Source organism: Trachypithecus francoisi, unplaced genomic scaffold (assembly GCF_009764315.1).
Source record: "Trachypithecus francoisi isolate TF-2019V2 unplaced genomic scaffold, Tfra_2.0 Lachesis_group16, whole genome shotgun sequence".
Taxonomy (NCBI): Eukaryota; Metazoa; Chordata; class Mammalia; order Primates; family Cercopithecidae; genus Trachypithecus; species Trachypithecus francoisi.
The window spans coordinates 78,294,740-78,318,536 of record NW_022681461.1 but is presented as its reverse complement, the minus strand read 5'-3'; the positions used below and the strand labels follow the sequence as shown (position 1 = coordinate 78,318,536).

The 23,797-nt window shown below is 41.9% G+C and overlaps 1 long non-coding RNA gene across 1 annotated transcript in view; it reads left to right on the top strand.

Moving 5' to 3' along the window:
* LOC117098870 overlaps window positions 1-23,489 on the top strand; it is a 29,604-nt gene extending 6,115 nt beyond the window's left edge. Inside the window, exon 2 of the long non-coding RNA XR_004443623.1 lies at window positions 23,298-23,489. This is a non-coding gene — a long non-coding RNA (uncharacterized LOC117098870). The remainder of the gene's footprint in view (window positions 1-23,297) is intronic.
* The last annotated feature ends 308 nt before the right edge of the window (window positions 23,490-23,797 follow it).

Genomic DNA, 23,797 nt, shown 5'->3' with positions numbered 1-23,797 from the left:
AGATATAGACCAATGGAACAGAACAGAGTCCTCAGAAATAATACCACACATCTACAGCCATCTGATCTTTGACAAACCTGAGAGAAACAAGAAATGGGGAAAGGATTCCCTATTTAATCAATGGTGCTGGGAAAATTGGCCAGCCATAAGTAGAAAGTTGAAACTGGATCCTTTCCTTACTCCTTATATGAAAATTAATTCAAGATGGATTAGAGACTTAAATGTTAGACCTAATACCATAAAACCCTAGAAGAAAACCTAGGTAGTACCATTCAGGACATAGGCATGGGCAAGGACTTCATGTCTAAAACACCAAAAGCAACGGCAGCAAAAGCCAAAATTGACAAATGGGATCTAATTAAACTAAAGAGCTTCTCCACAGCAAAAGAAACTACTATCAGAGTGAACAGGCAACCTACAGAATGGGAGACAATTTTTGCAATCTACTCATCTGACAAAGGGCTAATATCCAGAATCTACAAAGAACTCAAACAAATTGACAAGAAAAAAACAAACAACCCCATCAAAAAGTGGGCAAAGGATATGAACAGACATTTCTCAAAAGAAGACATTCATACAGCCAACAGACACATGAAAAAATGCTCATCATCACTGGCCATCAGAGAGATGCAAATCAAAACCACAATGAGATACCATCTCACACCAGTTAGAATGGCAATCATTCAAAAGTCAGGCAACAACAGGTGTTGGAGAGGATGTGGAGAAATAGGAACACTTTTACACTGTTGGTGGGATTGTAAACTAGTTCAACCATTATGGAAAACAGTATGGCGATTCCTCAAGGATCTAGAACTAGATGTACCATATGACCCAGCCATCCCACTACTGGGTATATACCCAAAGGATTATAAATCATGCTGCTATAAAGACATATGCACACGTATGTTTATTGCGGCACTATTCACAATAGCAAAGACTTGGAATCAACCCAAATGTCCATCTGTGACAGACTGGATTAAGAAAATGTGGCACATATACACCATGGAATATTATGCAGCCTTAAAAAAGGATGAGTTTGCATCCTTTGTAGGGACATGGATGCAGCTGGAAACCATCATTCTTAGCAAACTATCACAAGAACAGAAAACCAAACACTGCATGTTCTCACTCATAGGTGGGAACTGAACAATGAGATCACTTGGACTTGGGAAGGGGAACATCACACACTGGGACCTATCATGGGGAGGGGGGAGGGGGGAGGGATTGCATTGGGAGTTATACCTGATATAAATGACGAATTGATGGGTGCTGACGAGTTGATGGGTGCAGCACACCAACATGGCACAAGTATACATATGTAACAAGCCTGCACGTTATGCACATGTACCCTAGAACTTATAATAAAAAAATAAATAAATAAGACATTGACTACTCTAAACATGCTTCCACCAAACCTGCTGCTACTTCTTTGGGATCTGTACCACACCTGGGTGAGAGGGTTTAGGCAGTCTTCTTTCCTCTTTCCCTTCCTTCCCTTCCCTTCACTTCCCTTCCCTTCCCTTCCTTTCTCTCTTCCTCTCTTCCTCTCTCTCTCTCTCTCTCCTTCCTCCCTTCCTTCCTTACTTTTTTTTCAGACAGGGTCTCACTCTGTCACTCAGTCTGGGGTGTAAAAGGGAGAACTTTCTGCAACTGTTGTCAGACAGAGATTTGTTTCACTCTTATGTTTGTCACTTCCTAACCATGTGATCTGGAACAAATAATTTAACATTCTGGAGCCAAGGTCTCTATAGTTTAAACTAGGGAGGTTGATTACCTGCCAAAATTATATGAAGGTTCCGTGAGATGATGGTGATGAAGTTCTGAGCCCAGTGCATTGCACCCAGTGCCGAGAGTCCAGTCAGCATCCATGCTGCTATCTCTATCCTCGGTATACTAATGAGAGCAAGGTTAGCTGCTCTAATGAACAAATCCAAAAATTTCTGTGACCTTAAAGTAATAAAACACTGTTTTTCACTCACCAAGCTGTTGATGTGGATGTTCCTGGTTGCCAGAAAACCTTTCACATGGTGAATCAGAAACCCTACCTCCTTCTTCCTGTGGCTTCTTTCTTACCTTGGATGTGAAAAGACAGGATGGAGAAGGGATGCCTTGGACCAGGAGTGAGACACATCACTTCTGCTCATTGTTGTAAAGTGGTCACATGACCACCCACGAGAAGCAAGAGGTGCTGGGAAATATAATCACTGACATGGCAGCTACTTCCCAGTGACAGTTCTACACTATGGAAGGGAAGTAGTTAGCTGTCTCTACCGTAGGAGGGGGAATTCTGAGGCAGGACTGGGATATGGGCCAGGGAGCTGAGTTTATAGTGGTGAAAACAACATGTCAGATTCACATTTCTTTCCTCTCTGTCTCTTCTGGAGCTCAATCCAGCAGATCCTGTCCCACTTGGAACCTGGCTATGAGTGAGAAAACATCTGTGGTTGGAAAATGGGGCTGGTGATTCAGGCCTGTTTGGGACTGGAAGAAGATGCTCTTGAATGCTTTGCTCAACAAACACCTCCCTTCTGCAAGGAGGTGAGGGGTCATCTGTCTGTCTACTTTGACACTTTCACCCAGTGAACTTCAGGGCTTAAGACACCTTCCCCTTAAGTTGGACTGAGCTCGGCACAAACTGTCCCTGAATTTGACCATAACTGACTCACCAAAGGTCTGAATAGGGGAGAAGGCAAAAGCAGACAAACAGGCACTGAGTACTTTGCCATCCCAGACCTGTGTCATGTAAACAGGCTGTCTGCTTCACAGCCAAGGAATGAGCCCTGGACGTGGGTCGGAACTGGAGCCTTAACAGCTAATACCCAGAGCCTTTGACTGTGGACGACTGTGTTCAAAGGGGCAGGCTGCCCACTACTAGGGCACGGAGGAGAGGCAGGATGTGGGGAAAGAGTGTGGTTTTGGAATCAGACACAACTGGTCCCCGCCACTTACTCAGCCTTGTGACCTTGGATGAAAAAGTCTCTTATTCTTTCTAAGGCTCAGTTTCCCCAACTGTGAAACTGACATAACACTATGGACTTCAAAAGGCTTTACAAGCAAAACAATTTATAAAACAATTTATTCAGGCACATAGCATAGTGCTAGCACATAGATACATAGCTAATAGTTTTTCCTCTGTTCCTTCGACGTGGAGGAGAGGCATCTGTTGTCTCTTCAAGTTAATTAATTTGAAAATATTCAATAGCAACCATTTCTTAAATTCCTCTTATGAGCCATTTAGTTTTGCAACAACTGCACGATAGACAATATTATTCCCATTTTACAGATATGGACATTGAGGCTCAGGTAGTACACCACATATAGTGACTTTGATCTTCTCATTGCCCTGACACTGAGGAGAGAGAGATAACAAAATCAAAAGGAACAGTTGGAGGAAGAAATGTCAAATATAGGAGGCTGGAAGCATAGTCTCTAACCTCAGTCTAGCCTTGGATAATAGCGTTTTCATCTTGCTACAGCTGTAGCAGACACCAGCTGGGTGCCCTCCCCTATTTTATTCATTTGTATGTACATTGAGCAATTTATCTATTGCTAATTCCTTAGCAAGCATTTACTGTGAGCTTCCTTTTATTATTACTACTATTATTATTCATTTTAGAGACAGGACTATGCCATTATGTGGCGTAGGCTGGAGGGCAGTGGCTATCTACAGGTGTGATCCCACTACTGATCAGCATGGGAGTTTTGACCTGATTGGTTTCTGCCCTGGGCCCATTTGCCCCTCCTTGGGCAACCTGTGATGCCCCACTCCCAGGAGGTCAGTGTATTGATGCTGAACTTAGTGTGGGCACCTCATCGGCCCAGCACACTACAGCCTAAAACTCCTGGGCTCAAGTGATCCTTCCACCACAGTCTTCCCAGCAGCTGGGACTACAGGTACATGCCATTGTGCTCAGCTACTGTGAACTTTCTATGTCCTCAAATCCTGCTACTCAAAACATAATTCCTAAGCCAGAAGCATCAGCATCACTGGGAGCTTATTAGAAATACTGATTCCCAGGCCCAACCTCGGAACAGCTGGACCAGAGAATCTGCATTTTAACAAGATCCCTAGGTGATTCACAGCATATATGAAAGATTGAAAATCACTATCCTTGATGCTTTTCTCTTTTTTTTCTTTTTTTTTTTTTGAGATGGAGTCTCACTCTGTCACCCAGGCTGGAGTGCAATAACGTGATCTTGGCTCACTACAACCTCCACCTCCTGGTTCAAGTGATTCTCCTGCCTCAGCCTCCCAAGTAGCTGGGATTACAGGTGCCTGCCACCATGACCAGCTAAGTTTTGTATTTTTAGTAGAGTTGGGGTTTCGCCATGTTGGTTAGGCTGGTCTCGAACTCCCAACCTCAGGTGATTCACCCTCCTCAGCCTCCCAAAGTGCTGGGATTACAGGTGTGAGCCACCACACCTGGCCTCCTTCATGCTTTTCTATGTCAGTGAAATACTTATTGGGAGGACTCCCAGTACTCCTACCTTCCTTATTGTGAGTAGAAAAAAACTCAAAAAGTCAAAGTGTTTTTTCAATTCTCTCACTCAAAAATAATCACCACTGAAAAATCCTGTGACCAACACTGTGAGGATTTCTCCCCACCAACAAGCAAACAGTCAGTTCTGTAGCAGACACCAGCTGGATGCCCTCCAATCCAATTCAATTCTGATGTTACCTACCTGGAGATAGTGTCAGATTCTACAGGTTGAGGGCTCAGTCCCACATGACTACCCCCAACTTATGATACCGGTCAAAAGCCCCAGGTTGTTTTACTTGTGCTTCTGACTGACCATCTACAAGTCAGGGATCCCCCGAACCCTTTTTTGTGTATGATTAATTTGCTGGAACGGATCTTACAGAACTCAAGGAAACACTTAAAGTTTACTGGTTTATTATTGTATTAGTTCGTTTTCATGCTGCTAATAAAGACATACTTGAGATTTGGTAATCTATAAAGGAAAGAGGTTTAATGGACTCACAATTCAGTTCCACATGGCTGGGGAGGTGTCACAATCATGGCAGAAAGCGAAGGGGAAGCAAGACATGTCTTACATGGCAGCAGGCAAGAGGGACAGCACGTGCAGGGGAACTGCCCTTTAAAAAACCATTAGCTCTCGTGAGACTTAGTCACTATCACGAGAACAGAATGGGAAAAACCAGCCCCCACGATTCAATTACCTCCCACCAGGTCCCTCCCATGAAACGTGGGGATTATTACAAAGTGAGATCTGGATGGGGACACAGCCCAACCATATCAGTTATAATGGGTATTACAAAGGATACACATGAAGAGATACATAGGTCAAGGCATGGGGAAAAGGGCATGGAGCTTCCATGCCCTCTTTGAGTGTACCATCCTCCAGGATCCTCCATGCATTCAGCTATCTAGAAGCTCTCTGAACTCCACCCTTTTAGATTTTTATGAAGGCTTTATTACATAGGCATGATCGACTGATTAAACCACTGGCCACTGGTGATCAACTTAACCTTCCGCCCTTCTCCTCACCCCAGAGGTTGTGGGTGGGGCTGAAAGTCCCAACCCTCTAATGGTGTCTTGGTGACTAGCGCTCATTCTGAAGTTACCCAGGCCTGCAAGCCATCCATCAACTCATTAGCATACAAAAACACATCACTTTACAGATTCTGAGGATTTTAGGAGTTGTATGCCAGAAACAGGAGGGAAGATTAAATATATATTTCACAATATTACATGAATCCACACAAGGAACAAATGGGGCACGTCTAGAACACATTTTTTTGTTTCTTCACTTCAGTGCACCTGTGATCATCTAGACCAGAGATGTCCAAACTTTTGGCTTCTCTGGACCACACTGGAAGAAGAAAAATTGTCTTGGGCCTCATGTAAAAACACATTAACAGTAAAGATAGCTGATGAGCTAAAAAAAAAAATTTGCAAAAAAAAAAATCTCGTAATGTTTTAGGGAAGTTTACTAATTTGTGTTGGGCTGCATTGAAAGCCATCTTGGGCTGCATGCGGCCCATGCACCCCAGGTAGGAAAAGCTTAGCCTAGAGCCTGGGTGACCACTCCTTCCTAGCCATGCATATGTGGTGTACACCTCTAGACCTTAACAGAATGGAAAGTGAAGCAAAGAAGGCTTCGATCTTAGAAAGTGTTTAGGGGCCCTAATCTCCTCATCAGCTGCACCCCTTTTGTGGTCCTGGGGATTCAGTTGGAGGCAGAGAGACAGTGCCTGAGCCCTGAGACTTCTACCCATGGTGTCCAAGGTATTTCTTGTTGTATCACGATAGCACTACGATTAACCCATAGTGAACCGTAGCATCACAGTGATTATGTGACCTTGGGATAGCTCTGCCTCATCTAACCAGGCCAGGTACCACTTGTGGGGATTTCAGAGTCATGAAATATGGAAAATGGGAAAAGCTATGAATTACTTCACGCTTTATTTGTTTTTTTTTTTTTTTTTTTTTTTTGAGGCGGAGTCTCGCTCTGTCGCCCGGACTGGAGTGCAGTGGCCGGATCTCAGCTCACTGCAAGCTCCGCCTCCTGGGTTTACACCATTCTTCTGCCTCAGCCTCCCTAGTAGCTGGGACTACAGGCGCCTGCCACCTCGCCCGGCTAGTTTTTGTATTTTTAGTAGAGATGGGGTTTCACCGTGTTAGCCAGGATGGTCCCGATCTCCTGACCTCATGATCCGCCCGTCTCGGCCTCCCAAAGTGCTGGGATTACAGGCTTGAGCCACCGCGCCCGGCCCGCGCTTCATTTGGAAGAAGCTGGCTATTTAATAGGCAGCAACTCAAGATTCAGCAGAGGAGATAGGGCCTGGCATGCACTGGGTCCCATGAATACTCAGGAAACCTTGCCATTATTTACAATTAGGGAGCATCTGCCGCATTCCAGGCAGCAGAAGGAGTGATGGCACATCACCTTGTTTCATTCTTATGATATCTTCAGGTGGGCAGCATGATTTCCATTTTCAGAAGAGGTGACTGAGGCTCAGAGAGACCATGTGACTTGCCCATGTCACGTAGACAATGGTAGTGCAGGGCTACATCCATGCATTTTTCAAAACTTGGCAAGGGGATTTTAATCAGAAAAATCATGCATTTTTTTTACAATTAGAATGGGAATTTACATTCAAATAAAGGACATTTTCATTAATGGGGTTTGGGAATGTAGGATGTTACTCCCCTGCTACTTCCAAGGGAACTGCAGGAGAGGGTGTAGGAGGATGAGCAAAGTTAGTAAAGAATGGGTGCAGAGACAGTCTTGGATATGTTCCACTCCTGTTACTGATATATCACAGCCATCCTGCTCCTTGACTTCCCCACTTCAGCTTGAATGAGCTCACCATGGACCAAGAAAGTGGCAGGTCCTGGATGAAATGCACTGCCTTAGTGTTTGTGTTTCCTCCAGCTTTCAGGCCCATGAGTGTCAGTTGCAGAGCATGTCTCCACTGATTCCCTGGCATGTGGCACAGGCAGGCCAAACAACCCCTAGGGAGGCTTTGTTGCTGCCAGAGTTTTGAGCTGGGTTCTGCCAACCTCAGGAGCCCGGTTTGGAAGCTTGGAGCCTTGTGTAGGACAAAAGTCATTCTGTGGCCCTAAGCTTCGGAGGCAAGTGTTGACATCTTGTTAATGAACACAAAAGAGGTGTTGCTCCCTATACACTCTTCCTTTGGAAGCAGAGAGTGAAGTCAATGTAAACTTAAATTTTAGATTAGGATCCCCAGTCCTCCTTTGATTAGCTCCGTGATTTTTGTCAAAGTCAAGCAACCTCTCTGAGTCTCAGGTGACTTCATTTGTTCAGTGGAATGTTCACATGAGAGATGCTGTCAATGTCTTAGTACAGGCCTTAACTCCAAATGGGCATTCAATAACTAATTGCAGTTATTGTCCCATTTTGCTACATGAAGGTTACTGAACTATATAAACACAGTGTATTCATTACAACATTTTCAGTCATTAGTAACAAAGCTCAACTTAAAATTAACCTAAACAAATAAATAACATTTTATGTACTTAGCAAGACCAACTTTAGGTACAGCTGGATTCAGGGATTCCAACGGTGACATCAGAGCCCAGCTTCTCTTCACCCCTTAGTTCACAGTCCCTGTGGGTATTGGCTGTATCCTGTAGACAGGCTGTGGCCACCCACAGCTCCAGGTTCACATGTTTTCCAGCTTATTAATTCCCAATACCCAGTTATCAATCCAGGGAAGATTTTGATTGGCCTTGCTTAGATTACACAACTACACCTGGACCAATCACTGTTGCTAGAGGCATAGAGCACTGAGATTGGCTAATCTGGAGTCACATGACCAACTCTGTTCTGAGGAAGGGGATGTCGGTAGATGTGGAGACTGGCAGCTCCGCTGGAAAGACACAGACTGGAGACCAGCGGTTCTCCAATGGCATTAAGAATGCTGGGCAGACAAAAACAAAGCAATATCTACCTCAAGAACCTTAGAGAAAGAGGTATTTGCTCCTGACTCCTCCCTAGGTCTCCCTATGAGTCAGTCCTAGTCCGAGTAAATTTGTTTCTAAAGTCATTAAAGATAATTCTGTCAGCTTAGAAATACGTATAGCTTCCAATCAAAGTAAAATAACTTGCAGAAAAGTTGCTGTTGAGCTGTGTGAATCTGAATTATAAGTAGGACCCCCAGGCAAAGTCTGTGGCTTTGTCTTAAAACACATGGAACTCAGGGCAAAATTTCACTCCGCCAGCTGGGTGTCATGTGGAAGTCTCCTGCTCCAGTTGCTTTAAGACCAATGCTGTGCACATCAGTATTGAAGGGCACATGGGAACTGTTCTGCCAGTATTCTGAACCGCCCCCCTTTATTTTTTTCCCTCCAAACTTTTCCAAAGCAGTAACAGCCAAACACCCAAAGCCTACCTTATGTCACACGGATAGTTCTTTGACTCTGTAAGCTATGAACTTGCCAGCTCTTTCTTGGCAAACATTTGCACATTGTGCTAGCTTGAGGTTGAGAAGGTCAGGATTTGCCTTTGCAAACTGATAAGGATATTTCTGTTTTGATCCCTGTCAGTCCTTCGCAGTGGTACGAACCACAGTCTTCCTTGTGAGCTTTTTTTCTAGTAGTTATTTTATTTGTTTCACAAATACTTGTCGAACACCTGTTTTGTGTAACAGGCTGTGTTAGAAGACAAAGCCCACACATGTGAGCCAGATGTGAGCCGTCCCTCATCACCTTGCTCTGCTTCTTCAGACCCTCCTCCCTTTTCCCACCCTTGCCAATGTAGGGAAGGCTTCCAGCACCTCTCTTTACTTGAGTTCTAAAGGGACATGGAGGAAGGAGATTGCTTTGCACACCTTAGCAAACAATTTACAACATTCCTCTGCAACATTTTCATCATTCAAGGTTGGTTCTGGGACATGGTCATGTGCTAGAGTCATGAGTTTCCTGCTTTCCCTTTTCCGCAGCCTTGCTGGCCTCAGTTTCTTCCATCCCAGTATCCACTTCCCTCCCCTACTCCCACATATTCGGCAATCTTTTTTATGAAGTAGATCAATTAATCTATACCTGAGCTTTAACCTCTAATCTTATGTATGCAAAAGGCATAGTAATGGTTAGAAGACTAAAGGACCCCCAGTTTCGGGAATGTATGCTCCTTATAAAGCAGTGTTAATGTGATAGTTATCAGGCCCCATTTAGCACCCAAAGGGCATGGCAGCATTGCTCAAATGTGGACTGAGTATCTCTGCTCCAAAATTCTCGGCCAGGCACAGTGGCTCACACCTGTAATCCCAGCACTTTGGAAGGCCAAGGCAGGCGGATCATTTGAGGTCAGGAGTTGGAGACCAGCCTGGCCAACATGGTGAAACCCCGTCTCTACTACAAATACAAAAATTAGCCAGCCACTGTGGCTCATGCCTGTAGTCTCAGCTACTCAGGAGGCTGAGGCACGAGAATCTCTTGAACCTGGGAGGTGGAGGTTGCAGTGAGCAGAGATCATACCACTGCACTCCAGCCTGGGCAACAGAGTGAGACTCTGTCTCCAAATAAATAAATAAATAATTAATTAAAATTCTGGAGTCCTACCCCAGGTAAACAGAATGAGAATCTCTTTGGGGAGGAGGAGTTGTTCTCAACTGTCGGAATATAGGGTTCACCTGGAGAGCTTTTGTGTTTTTTGTTTTGTTTTGTTTTTCAATTGTCCCAAAGTGATTGAAATATGGAGCCAGGACTTCCAGTCTTTGGATTAGAGGCACCTGCATTTTTACAAGCATCTCAGTGACTCTTACCCAGCTGATGTTTGCATTATGGAAGTTTAGAGGATAAAATACAATTTTCTTCTGGAGTTTGGGGAAGGTGGAGTGAGGAGAAAACTTCCTAGAGGAGGTGAGTGGTTTTGTGGGTGAAATTGGGAAAAGTGAGTGGGGTTTCATTAGTTGTGGGGAAGGGGGAACATGGACAGTTTAAATCATCAAATGTTTAAACTCCAGGTTATTTAAAACAGAGCTAGTGGTAGCCCAGCTTTGAAAGTAGATCCAACTCTAAAATGACATAGTTACTTGCCTGTAAGCCTTTAAAATACTACTTGTCTTTCCCATGATCATACACCCTTTTCCTCCCTCCCAGTGAGACAAATTCCCAGGTACAGTCACTAAGGGTCGTGGATTTTTCTGAAACTTCTGCCCCACTGATGCAGTAAGTCATGAAAATATTCCAGACATCCCAATATTTAAATCTTCAAATTCCATTTCCAAGATGACCTCTGGCATTTGAAAGTGACACAAAGGTCTGTTGACAACCGCAAGTTTCAGCTGAGTGTTTAAATAATAAGGCCTCCATTTCCCAGGTGGCCAGTAACACCAGCTCTCATCAGAGTGTGCTGGGGCAGGCATGCACCACACCAAGCCAGCTGAGGCCAAGCCTGATAATGATCAGTCAATACTGAGATCAGGCTGCTGATTGCTTCTCTCAACTTAATGCTGTTTGTTTAACACCAGTGAGAGTCCTTATTAAGGGCTGTTAACACTCTGAAATGCTGTTTGTTGAGCTTGCCAAAGTGATAAGTGATGCTGTGTTTGCTCTCTTGTTCTCAAGGCTGATGGAGAAGCCTAAAGCAGTTTTGAAGTGCTTCACTCAAATGAAGATACTAGTGAGTTCCACAAATAAGTCAATGGTTTGAGGACACAGTCACGAAGGCTAAAAAAATTTTGTGAATGTTTGTTGGCTTGTAATGAATTTACTTGATGATAACCACAAAGCATACACACACACACACACACACACACACACTATCCACTCATACACACACATTTCACTGTGTCCAAATACATCTTAAGATCTGTGCTCTTTTACTCTCAGCTCTGAATTTACAATGCAAGTGCTTTCTTTCCCAACCGTGTGAGTGAATTGTGTGTGCTTGTGTTCAGAAGGAGAGAAAACATCAGATGGAGGGAGACATAAAGTGAGTGAGGGACTGCTTCCTCTAAACTCGTGCCCTCTAACATAAGCAAATGCTGGCTTTTCTGGCGAGCTAGCTTTCTTCAGGACTTTTGTCCACTGTGATTCCACATGAGTATGCCCATGGAACTTGCTAGTTATTGGGTTGAGGGCACCTCTTCCTTGGTGAAGTATATGTTTCCTCTGCCTGTGAGCTGCCTGCAATGGTACTAACCACATTCTTAGTGCCTTGACATTAGGTTACCTGTGGCCTCTTGTGGAATTCTAAGACATAACCAACTGACTCCTGCATATTTTGGAAGCCCTAGAACCAAAGCTGGAGAGGGAAGATAAGAAGATGGTGGCCAGGTGTATTGGCACATGCCTGTAATCCCAGCACTCTGGGAGGCTGAGGTGGGAGGATCCCTTGAGGTCAGGAGTTCAAGACCAGCCTGGGCAACGTAGCAAGATTTATCTCTACAGATAAAAAAATAGAAGAAGATAGTAATAAATAGTCATATAATTTATTGCCCAAACCAAAACCTTTTGAGAGTGAAGGGGTATGCAATAAATAATTATGCCAGGACTGCAAATAAGGGCTGTCCTGGGGGGGACATTTGGTCTTCCTGGTAATAAACAGGTTAATATTTATTGAGCCCTTACTACAAACTAGGAATTTAACTCATGCTTTAAAATACTCTTCTCTTTAATTCTCACAGTATTATTCTGTGGATGTTTTTATTCCCATTTTAGAGATGAACAAATGAGGGCTCAAGGTGTAATTCATGTCAAGTTACTCTTCAATCATACCCTGGTAAGGGCAGACGTGAACAAGGATTGGGACTGAAGCCTGTGTTATTCCAAAGTGCACGTGCATTGCACTATCGGCATGATTTCTCATCCTGTAATTCGGTGATTTTTCTTTTCTTTTCTTTTTCTTTTTTTCCAAACTGGGTCCTAAGGAGATATAGGGAGCCAGTTAGCTGCCAGGTGCACGCCTGACGGCGAGGAGGAGACCAGTGAGGAGCACCTTCTAAAGAAGGCTCCATTTTCACGTGCAATATGCTGGCCAACTGGATGGGAGCTCATTTTGGGGAGGGAGGGTTCTCTATTATTGAAAGAAAGAAAAAGGGAAGAAAGACAGGAAAAGAAGCAGGAGGAAGAGGAGGAGAGAAGGAGGAATATGAGGAAGAAAAGGAAAGAAAGAAGAAGGGAAAGTGAGGTAGGGAAGGGAGGGAGGCAGGAAGGCAAGAAAGAAGGAGTAAGAAAAGACCATCATTCTAATTTAAGCCCCTCATTTTAAAATAGAAAAACTGAGTTTCAGAGAGAGAAAGTTTCTTATCCAAAGTTGCATAACAAATCATAAATAGAGGAAACAATGGTCTGCAAAGTCCAGGTTTTTTTTATTTTCAATCCTTCATTTTTTTTTTTTTTTTGCTACCCTTTGCTGTGTAGCAAACATATGTTGAGAAAACATGTTGCTGGTGAGAGCTATTTCCATATTTCACCTGTTTTGACATTGGCAGTGAATAGCTGGTCCTTAGGGAAGCTTTTCTTTCAAAGGGAGATAAAACTGTTTTTAAATACTGAGCAGGAAAAGCTGTCACAGATTTTAGATATACTGTGGAAGAGGTTTTAAATAAAGACAAGTGTGTGCATGTTGAATTGTAATCGTGAAATGTAGCATTATTGAAATGCTTTCTTTTTCCTTTTTATCACCATAGTTCTGAACTATTTAAAGAACATTAAATGATACTAATTTAGGTTGGAAAGTGGAAAAAGCTACAATCACTTCTCAGTAAACTAGAATCGGGGATTGGAGTAGAAAAATACAGAATATTGGTCGAGGGAACTCACAAAAATAAAAACATAGCAGAGACTTAAACAGTCATCACCCCTCTCCACCCACAGAGTCTCCCTAATATCTGGTTAACTTAAGTGAGAGACTTTTCTAAGATAGGAGTAAACTTTGGGGCTGGGCCTCTTGGAGAGGGACAAGGGGGAAAATCCCAACAGACAAAGCTCTGGGCTCTATCCCAAGCTTCCCTAGAACTGCTCCACTTTAATCTTCTCATATTTTGAAATATTTACTATGTATTAGGGACTTTTCCAAACATCATACACGTGCTAATTTATTTAATCTTTACAACCCTGTGAGGTTGACATTGTTATTATCCTCAAGGTCAAACGGCTAATAAATTGTAGAGCTGGAATTGAGACCAAGGCAATTCTATTCTGAGTGTATGTCCTCAACTGCATGCCACACTCACTCTGAAATTTGCAAGGATCATCTGGAGGCAATGCTGTAGACTCAAGGCGTGCACGAATGGCTGTCTACATCACTTTATGGTGTTGCGTATGTTGGACAGCAGACTATGCCCTTTAGCCATGGGATGTGGCACTAGGGTAGCAGTGGGCATGGTATTTCCTTCTCCTTGAAATTATTTTCTTTGGCTGGGGGTGGTGGTTAACACCTGTAATCCCAACATTTCGGGAGGCCAAGGCTGGTAGCATTGCTTGAGCTCAGAAATAACAAGACCTAGTCTCTACTAAGAATAAAAATAAAATCAGCCAGGCATTGAGGTGCACACCTGTAGTGTCCCAGCTACTCAGAAGGCTGAGGTGGGAGGATCCCTTGAGCCTGGAAGATGGATACTGAAATGAGCTGTGATCATGCCACTGCACTCCAACCTGGGAGACAGAGCAAGATCCAGTCTCAAAAAAAAAAAAAAAAAGATTTTTTTGTTAATTCTTGCTCCTGAGCCTTAACCATGGTGTATTTGGGAAGTAAGAAGAAAAGGAGTGTTCAGAGAGGTTGTTGATAAGCCCATTCTCCAGCAAATTCCTCTAGACTCTTCAGCAGATGTTGCAGTTTGAGTTAGATGATTAGGTTATGAGATGCCTGATTTCTGCTGTTTATCAGCTTTGAACTTTGTGGGTGATGCTTTTCTCTGAGCTGAATCTTGGTCAGGTATACAAACATTGACTTCCTGAGTATGTAAACCTGGTTAAACTTTTCAAACCAGGAATATAATAATTGAAAAATCTGTTTTACTCTGCTGTAATCATGCATTTCAGGAAATTCAGGAGCCAACAGAGAAAGATATTTCAGAATGGGAACAGATGTCAACCTTTTGCATTTTAAGAGTAGTGACATAAAATGTTCAGTTTACTCTGGAAACTAGCCCACAATGGGTGCTCAGTTAATGCTGGAATTAAAAAAATTTAATAGTCACGAACTCAAGTATTTCTGAAGGTTTTGATTGGCCGCTGACTTTAAGGACTATATTGACCATCCCAGCTATTTGCAATAAACAAAAACAAACAATGAAAAATAAATCTTAATAACAGTGTCCTCAGATTCCACTTGTCTACTGTTTATTTTTTTCAAGCTTATCATTTGTGGTATATACGACACTCCACAGACCAGTGGCTTGGTATTCAAGGCCCTCACTATTTGATTTGCAACTGGTCTTACATCCGTTTTACATCTATTTATTTAAAACTGTGTTGCCTGAAAATAACAGAAAATCCCACTGACAGTGGAACAAACAATTAAGGAATGTATTTGTCTCATGCAACAGGAAGTTCAAGGTAGACAATTTAGGGCTAGTATGGCAGCGTGTGTACGCCACCAACAACCCTGGTTCCTTTTGTTCTCCTGCTCTGCCATTCACAGACTATAACTTTCTTCCCAGAAGATGAGATGGCCCCTGCACTTCCAGGCATGGCTTCGGCCTGGCTAAAATAAAGGTGAAGAGTGATGGGTAAAGGGCTTTCTCATAGTGGGGCTTTGGAAAAGAGTGTCCTGGACAAGAACTTCCATGAGATCTCATTGGTCAGAGTACTGTGGAGCCAGGAAGATCCACATATGTTTAGCTGGGACCATTGTCACTCAGAACAAAGTTGGGTTTTCTGTGAAAGGAAGAAGGAAATGGCAGTAGGAATGGTCATTACCAGTGTCTGCTGCACACAGCTGTGCTGCCAAAATAAATGCCTTGTAGTGCCCTGTTCATATCCATGGACCCCGCTTTCACATTTCTGCTTGATACTCTTCTTTCATCCTGAAATATTTTCACCTCCATTCTAATATTCTTTCTAATTTCCACAATTTCAAGTTCCCCCTGTCTCTGGGGTACCTTTTTTCTTAGCACGTTTCCTGACATCCTTATCCCAGTGGGCAGGGGTCTCCATCTTCCTGCATTCCCACTGCCCTTTACCATCTGAGAGCCTGAGGCTGTGGCTTCCCTCCAGCCATCCCTACAGTTTGGGTACCACATTCAGCAAAGCAGGGTAGAGGGCTAGTTTTCCCTAGAGAAGCACCCCTTCTCCCACTGTGTTTTGTCCAGGAGAGACACTAAATGAGTGGGGGTAGATATTTACACATGACAACTAAGAGACAAAATGAAAGGAGGCCTTTTTGTTTTCTATTGTTGGGGAGATCCTACTAACTAGTTTGCTTGGGACAGTTCTGATGTATACTTGCTATTCTGGAGAAATTATTAATAGCGCTCCTTTTCACCTTCAGAAGTGTCCCAGTTTAAAAAATAAATTCTGTGTTTATCAATAAATGACCTTATTTTGTAATGGAACTTCCACTCCCATTCCCTGGGGGATGGGTGGGGAGGAGAAGTTTGCCAGTTAAGGGAAACTCTGTCTCTCTGCTTTAAAACACTTTCATCTGGATTAACTCACAGTCAATTAGACATGTACTTGGCTTATTCCAAATCTAAACTCTCTATCAGAGCTGTTTCTTCCCTTTGGTCTCAGGATCTTCTCTTTTACAAAATGTGTCTGAGAGCAAGTCCCTTGTCCAAGGCACCAATGTCAACCGTTTCTGAAACTTGTCTGCTATGCCAACATTTGGAGTTCACAGCTATATTAAGAGTTTTGGTGCTATCCTTTACTTCTTCTCCCATCTATTGCTTTTAATCTTATAGGGAGTTGGGGGTGACATTTTACCTCCTCCTTCTCCCTCATCTTCCTTTGTTTTTGTCTTGTGAGCATCTTCTGTTTCTCCTCCTTTACCTTATAGCTTGTAGGAAACTCTCAATCCCAAGTCCACTAGACTTGAGTTTTGATAGGTGATGGAGAAGTATGCAATGTAGAAAGCCATTTTTTCCTTTCAATGAGGTTTAATTTATTGGTTTTTTTCAAATTTAATAAGGAATATGTGCCTCTAGGCAAAAAGAGGGAACATCATGAACAACAGTGTGTGGGGTGAGAAGGGAAGGAAAAGACAATTCTGTATTTTCCCTAAAGGATGATCCCTGTTACAGATACTTATTGAGTGACTTGATAAACGTGTGACTTCATACAGCTTTCCAGAAGCTACCTAATGCCGAAAACCATGAAGAAAGAGTATGTATGTGCTAATACCCTTATACCACAGTGGAATTTGGTGGCTCTACTGGCACTCCTCATGGACCCTCACCCTTCAAGAGTGGTTCTGGCTGTTGTTGGAACCCCAGATCATTTCACTCCTCAGCCACCTCTCTGGGCCTTGCAGTGATTCACTTATAAATGTAGAAAACAGAATTTATTCTGCATCGACAGATAAAGACTGAGCAGTCTAAAGAAAGTTCAATGCATTAAAACTGCTTTAAATCTTCTAGATTATGGCAAAATGGCTAGGTAGAGAAAAGAAGAGAGCTCTATTCTCTGTTTCACTGTGGCTAAACTGTGCACTGATTTCTAATTTTATTATTGCCTATAAAATAAGGGCAGTGTTATATGTGTTTATTATATATATATAATATATATTTATATATGTATATTTAATTTCCAAGAGAGCTTTAGAAAAATTCTGTAAGACAGCTGTGGAGTCGATGGAAAATACTGAACTTGAAATCTGAGGACGTGGATTTGGATCTTCATCTAACTCCCTATAAAATTGCTTAGTCTTGGTTTCTTCCTCTGTAATAAGGATTATACCTACCTCACAAAATTGCTACAAGAATTAAATGAGATAATGCAATTGGTGATGCATTGTAAAATAATTTATTAGATATGAAAGTATCCAATGTTTTTAAGAGAGAAATTGATCTATGTAGCAAATGTTAAATCCAGACGTTGTGAGCAGAAACTGTGAAAGCAGATCTAAGCGTCTAAATTTATAGATATACAATAGTACCTAGCAAGGGGGAATTGTGACAGCATGGAAAGTCATCTTTCCAAGGTTAAAAATGGGCCAGGCATGGTAGCTCATGCCTGTAATTTCAGCACTTTTGGAGGCTGAGGTGGGAGGATCATTTGAGCCCAGGAATTTGAGACCAGCCTGGGCAACATAGGGAGACTTTGTCTCTTCAAAAAATTAAAAACTTAGCCAGGTGTGGTGGCGCATGCCTGTAGTTCCAGCTACTTGGGGGGCTGAAGTGGAAGGACTGCTTGAGCCCGGGAGGTCAAGGCTACAGTGAGCCGTGATCATGCCATTGCGCTCCAACCTGGATGCCAGAGCTGATTCCGTCTAAAAAAACCCCAAAAAACCAAACCAAACAAAACAACAACAACAAAAATGCTGGAGAGGCAAAAAGTTGATGACAAAGGTCAGAGGGGGACTCTGTTTTTTTCCCAAGCTCTGGGTAGACAGTGTCTCCTGGAAAGAAGGGTGTGTTCCTCTCACCAAATTGTAATTAAGGCAAGCAATAAAACAAAGTTCCCTGATGTTTGCATAGGCTTTTTTTTTTTTTTTTCAAGGAGAGCCAGGGAGTCAAACCCTGCCTGTCACACTCCAAAACTTAAAATTGTCTTACTGTCCATGAGGATTAATACTTTTGTTTTCAAAGAGGCTATTGGTCCGTGGAAGAAAGAGAAACTTCCTTTTTGAAAAGAAAACCTCAGTGCTGCAAAGAAAGTTCATGAAGATGGTATATCCATGAAGATCCTTTCTCATCCTAATAATAGCTAAGAACTGTTTCCAAGTGTGGATAGGGAGTCTGATCAATCTGGTGATTCTTTGAAGCTCCCTCTTACTGGGGTCTTGTCTGATGGTAGCTCAGCTTCTTGTATCATTGGCCTTTGAGACTGGGAATCAGATTTCATCTTTTCGTTCTTTCTTTCTTTCTTTCTTTCTTTCTTTCCTCCTTCCTTCCTTCCTCCCTCCCTCCCTCCCTCCTCCCTTCCCTTCCCTTCCCCCTTTCTTTCCTTCCTTCCTTCCTTTCTTTCTTTCTTTCTTTCTTTCTTTCTTTCTTTCTTTCTTTCTTTCTTTCTTTTCTTCTTTCTTTCTTCCCTTCCTTCCTTCTTTCCTTCCTTCCTTCCTTCCTTCCTTCCTTCCTCCCTCTCTCTCTCTCTCTCTCTTTCTTTCTTTCTTTCTTTTCTTCTTTCTTTCGAGTTGGAGTCTCGCTCTTTCGCGGTGTCGTGATCTCGGCTCACTGCAAGCTCTGCCTCCCGGGTTTACACCATTCTCCTGCCTCAGCCTCCTGAGTAGCTGGGACTACAGGCGCCTGCCACCGCACCAGGCTAATTTTTTGTATTTTTAGTAGACACAGGGTTTCACAGTGTTAGCCAGGATCATCTCTATCTCCTGACCTCATGATCCACCCACTTCGGCCTCCCAAAGTGCTGGGATTACAGGCATGAGCCACTGTGCCTGGCCCAGATTTCATCTTTTCAAGGAATCTGGATGTTTTGGGAGCTAGAGAGATGGTTTGCCTTAGTTTATTTGTGTGACCAAGGGGAGAGACAAAAGACCTTTCTTTCTAGGAATTCAAATTCCTAGAGTTCTGGGACTACAGAGAAGGAAAAGAAGTACTAGTGGGCTCCTTGCTCTTTACAGAGCTGGGTCTTGCTGGTCTTCTTGAAATGTGGTCTGAGGGCAGTATAGAGAGTTCTTTCACCTGAGGACCTGCAGACTCTGCGCTCCATAGGGGAATGAACAAATGATTGCATCCGCCTTGTAAACCTGTTTCCTCAAAGCCTGACATCTGCGGCTGAGGCAGGAGAATGGTGTGAACCTGGTGAGGCGGAGCTTGCAGTGAGCCGAGATCGTGCCACTGCACTCCAGCCTGGGTGACAGAGCGAGACTGTATCCCAAAAAAACAAAAAACAAAAAACAAAAAACTGACATCTGGCATAGAATAGGTGCTCATTAAATATTGAGTGATTGAGTGAATGAAATAATGCATTTCTGAACAGTTCTCAAAGCTGACATCCAGTGAGTGAGGTAGGGGACAGAGGCACTTACATTATTAGTAATATGTATTGTATTTGCATGTCTGTTACTTCACTCACTTTGGCTCAACTACAGAAACAGAGAGAGAGACAGAGATAAAGATAGAGAAAGCATGTGCGTGAGAGAATTGCACATGATAATGATTCTTATTGACTAGATAAGGAAACTGAGGATTTGAGTGACTAAGCTTCTTGTTCAAGGTTACAATGAGGCAGATCTCAGGCTCATACATAGGCCTGTCTGGCTGGAAAGCCAGCACTCTGTGTCCCCACTCTCTTGTACTGAGTGATTCCCTTGGCGTGGAAGGGGAAGTCAACAGTGAGAGTAGAAAAATCAACATTCACGAAGATGGAAGACGAGGAGTGAAGTGGGATGTAACCAGATACCCTGTGGAAGGGCAGTCATTGCATTTTCTAATTGCTTTGAAATCCAGGTTTACAATTCTTGAGAACTGAATTTTATTTTTTGAGGCTATTGAACCTGCAGTTCAAGTGTGATTCCCCTCAAGATCTGTCACTGATGTTTTGGCAGATATCTGGACATTTCTTGGCTAGCTGTTATATATCTAGAAGTGCTAGACTATTCCATGTACATTCTGTTATCCCATCCTCATAAGGACCCAGTGAGATATTTTAATCTCCATTTTATAAATCCAGGAACCGAGTTTCAAAGAAATAAGTGATTTCACTTGAGTTCATACACTATAACTGGCAGAGCCAGTGTATGAATCAAGAAATGTCTGTCAGTTAAGTGTTCCTTGTTTATTTTTATTTTTTATTGAGGTATCATAATTGTACATATTTCTGGAGTACATGTAATATTTGGATACAAGTATACAATGTATAATAATCAAATAAAGGTAATTAGGATATCTATCACGTCAAACATTTATCTTTTTGTTTTATTTAAGACAGGGTCTCACTCTGTCTCCCACTGCTTGAGTACAGTGGCATGATCACTGCAGCCTCTACCTCCTGGGATCAGGCAATTCTCTCACTTCAGCCTCCCAAGTAGCTGGGACCGTAGGCATATGCTACCACATCTGGCAAATTTTTAAAAACTACTTGTAGAGACAGGGTTTCCTTATTTTGCCCAGGCTGATCTTGAACTCCTGGGCTCAAGTGATCCTCCTGCTTCAGTCTCCCAAGTACTGGGATTATAGGTGTGAGCCACAGCACCCAGTCAACATTTATCTTTTCTTTGTATTAAGAACATTACAATTCTTCTCTTCTAGCTATTTTGAAATATATAATAAATAACTAACTATAATTTCCTTACTGTACTATCAAATGCTAGAACTTATTCTTTCAATCTGACTTATATCTCTATCCATTAACCAACTTCTCTTCCTCCTCCCCGTCCCAGCTTCCCTTTCCAGTCTCTGGTAATTACTGTTCTACTCTCTACCTCCATTAGATCCACTTTTTGTTTTTTAGCTCATACATATGAGTGAGAACACACAATATTTGTTTTTCTGTGCTTGGTTTATTTCACTTAACATAATCACCTCTAGTTCTATCCATGTTGCTGTAAATGACAGACTTATTTTTAAGGCTGAATAATACACCATTGTGTATATGTACCATATTTTCTTTATTCATTCATTTATTGATGGATACTTGGGTTGATCTCATATCTTGGTTATTATGAATAGTGCTGCAGTAAACATAGGAGGGTACGGATACCTCTTTGATATACTGATTCTCTTTCTTTTGGAGATACATCCAGCAGTGGTATTGCTGAATCATATGGTAGTTCTATTTTTAGTTTTTTGAGGAATCCCCATACTGTTTTCTATAATGGCTGTTCTACTTTGCCATCAATAGTGTCCTAGCATTCCCCTTTTCTGCATTCTCACCAGCACTTGTTATTATTTGTCTTTTTGATAATAGCCATTCTAACTGGGTGAGATGATATCACACTGTGGTTTTGATTTGCATTTCCCTGATGATTAGAGCATTTTAAGATATACCTGTAAGTCATTTATATGTCTCCTCATCCTCCTCCTTTTTCTTCTTCTCCCCTTCTCCCTCCCCTCCCCCTTTCCTACCCTACCCTTTCTCTTTTTGCTTCTTGATGGGGTCTTGCTATGCTTCCCAGGCTAGCCTCAAACTCTTGGGCTCGATTGATCCTCCCACCTCAGCCTCCCAAGTAGCTGGGACTACAGGCACACACCACCACTTCCAGCTTCTATTTATATTTCTTCTTTTGAGAAATGTCTACTCAGGTCTTTTGCCCATGTTTAAGGAAGATTATTTGTTTTTCTGCTCTTGAGGTGTTTTAGTTCCTTATATATTCTGGTTATTAATCTCTTGTTGGATGGATAGTTTGCAAATATTTTCTACCATTCTGTAGGTTGTGTCTTTACTTTGTTAAGTATTTTCTTTGCTATGCAGAAGCTTTTTACCTGATTTAGTTCCATTTGTCTATTTTTGTTTTTGCTGTCTGTGCTTTTGAGGCCTTACACCAAAAAAATCTTTGCCCAGACAAATGTCCTATGGCATTTCCCCAGTGTTTTCTTCTAATAGTTTTATACTTTTGATTCTTACATTTAAGTCTAATCAATTTTGAGTTGATTTTTGTATATGGTGGAAGATAGAAATCTAGTTTCATTCTTCTGCATATGAGTATCCAGTTTTTCCAGAGCCATTTATTTAAGGACACTGTCATTTCCCCAATGTATGTTCTTGGTGCCTTTGCCAAAAATTATTTGGCTGTGTGTGGATTTGTATATTGTTTATCTATCCTGTTTCATTGATCTATGTGTCTGTTTTTATGCCAGTACCATGCTGTTTTGGTTATTATAGCTTTGTAGTGTAATTTGAAATCAGATAGTATGATGCCTCCAGGTTTGTTCTCTTTGCTCAGGATTGGTTTAGCTATTTGAGGTCTTTCCTAGTTCAACATAAATTTTAGGATTATTTGTTTTATTTCTGTAAAAAAATGTCACTGGTATTTTAATAGAGATTACATTAAATCTATAGATTGTTTTGGGTAGCACAGACATTGTAACACTATTAATTCTTTCAATTCATGAATGTAGGATATCTTTCCATTTTTTTTTTTCTGTCCTCTTCGATTTCTCTCATCAGTGAGAGATCTTTTACTTTTTTGCTTAAATTTATTCCTAGGGTGTGTGTGTGTGTGTGTGTGTGTGTGTATGTGTGTGTGTGTCTGTTGCAAATGGTATTGCTTTCCTGATTTCTTTTTCAGATTGATTGCTGTTAGTGTATGGGAACATTATCAATTTTTTTAAGTTGATTTTGTGTCCTGCAGCTTCACTAATTCATTTATCAGTTCTAAGGGTTTTTGGTGGAGCCTAAAGGTTTTTGTAAATATAAGATTATGTCATCTGCAAACAAGGATAATCCGACTTTCTCCTTTCCAATTTGGATGCCCTTTATTTATTTCTCTTGCCAAATTACTCTGGCTAGGACTTCTAGTACTACGTTATATAAAAGTAGTGAAAGTGGGAATCCTTGTCTTGGTCCAGATCTTAGTGGAAATGCTTTCAGTTTTTTCCCATTCAGTATTATATTAGCTGTAGGCTTGTCCTATATGGTCTTTATTGTGTTGAGATGTTCCTTCTATATGCTGTTTGTTGAGAGCTTTTATCATAAATCAATGTTGCATTTTATTTAAATTTTTGGCATCTATTGAAATGATCATAAGGTTTTTTTTTATCCTTGCTTCTATTTATGTGATGAAGTGTTCTTTTTACTTCTCAGCTTGATGACATTGCAGTTGACTAAAAAAACAGTGAGAGAGAGAAAGAAAAAAGAAGAAGAAGAAAGTCTAGAAGCCCAACTAATTATTTGAGAAGCAGACAAACTGTGCCAGAAGTTATCTTGCTCTGACTTCTAGAAGAAACCTATCAGTATCTGTGGAATAAAAACACTAACATCCTTGTGGCTAATTAATGTTGCTTTAGTTTTCAAAGTTTCTTCTCACATGTTCATTCATTCAGCAAATATTTATTGGGTGCCTGCTTTGTGCTCATGTTTCTCTAGACCTCAAGAAAATAGCTAGGACAGGCTGAGCATGGTGGCTCAAGCCTGTAATTCCAGCACATTTGGAGGCCAAGGTGGGCAGATCACTTGAGTCCAGGAGTTTGAGACCAGCCTGGGCAACATGGCAAAACCCCATTTCTATAAAAAATTGCTGGGCATGGTAGTATGCACCTGTAGCTACTTGGGAGGCTGAAGCTACTTGGGAGGCTGAGGTGGAA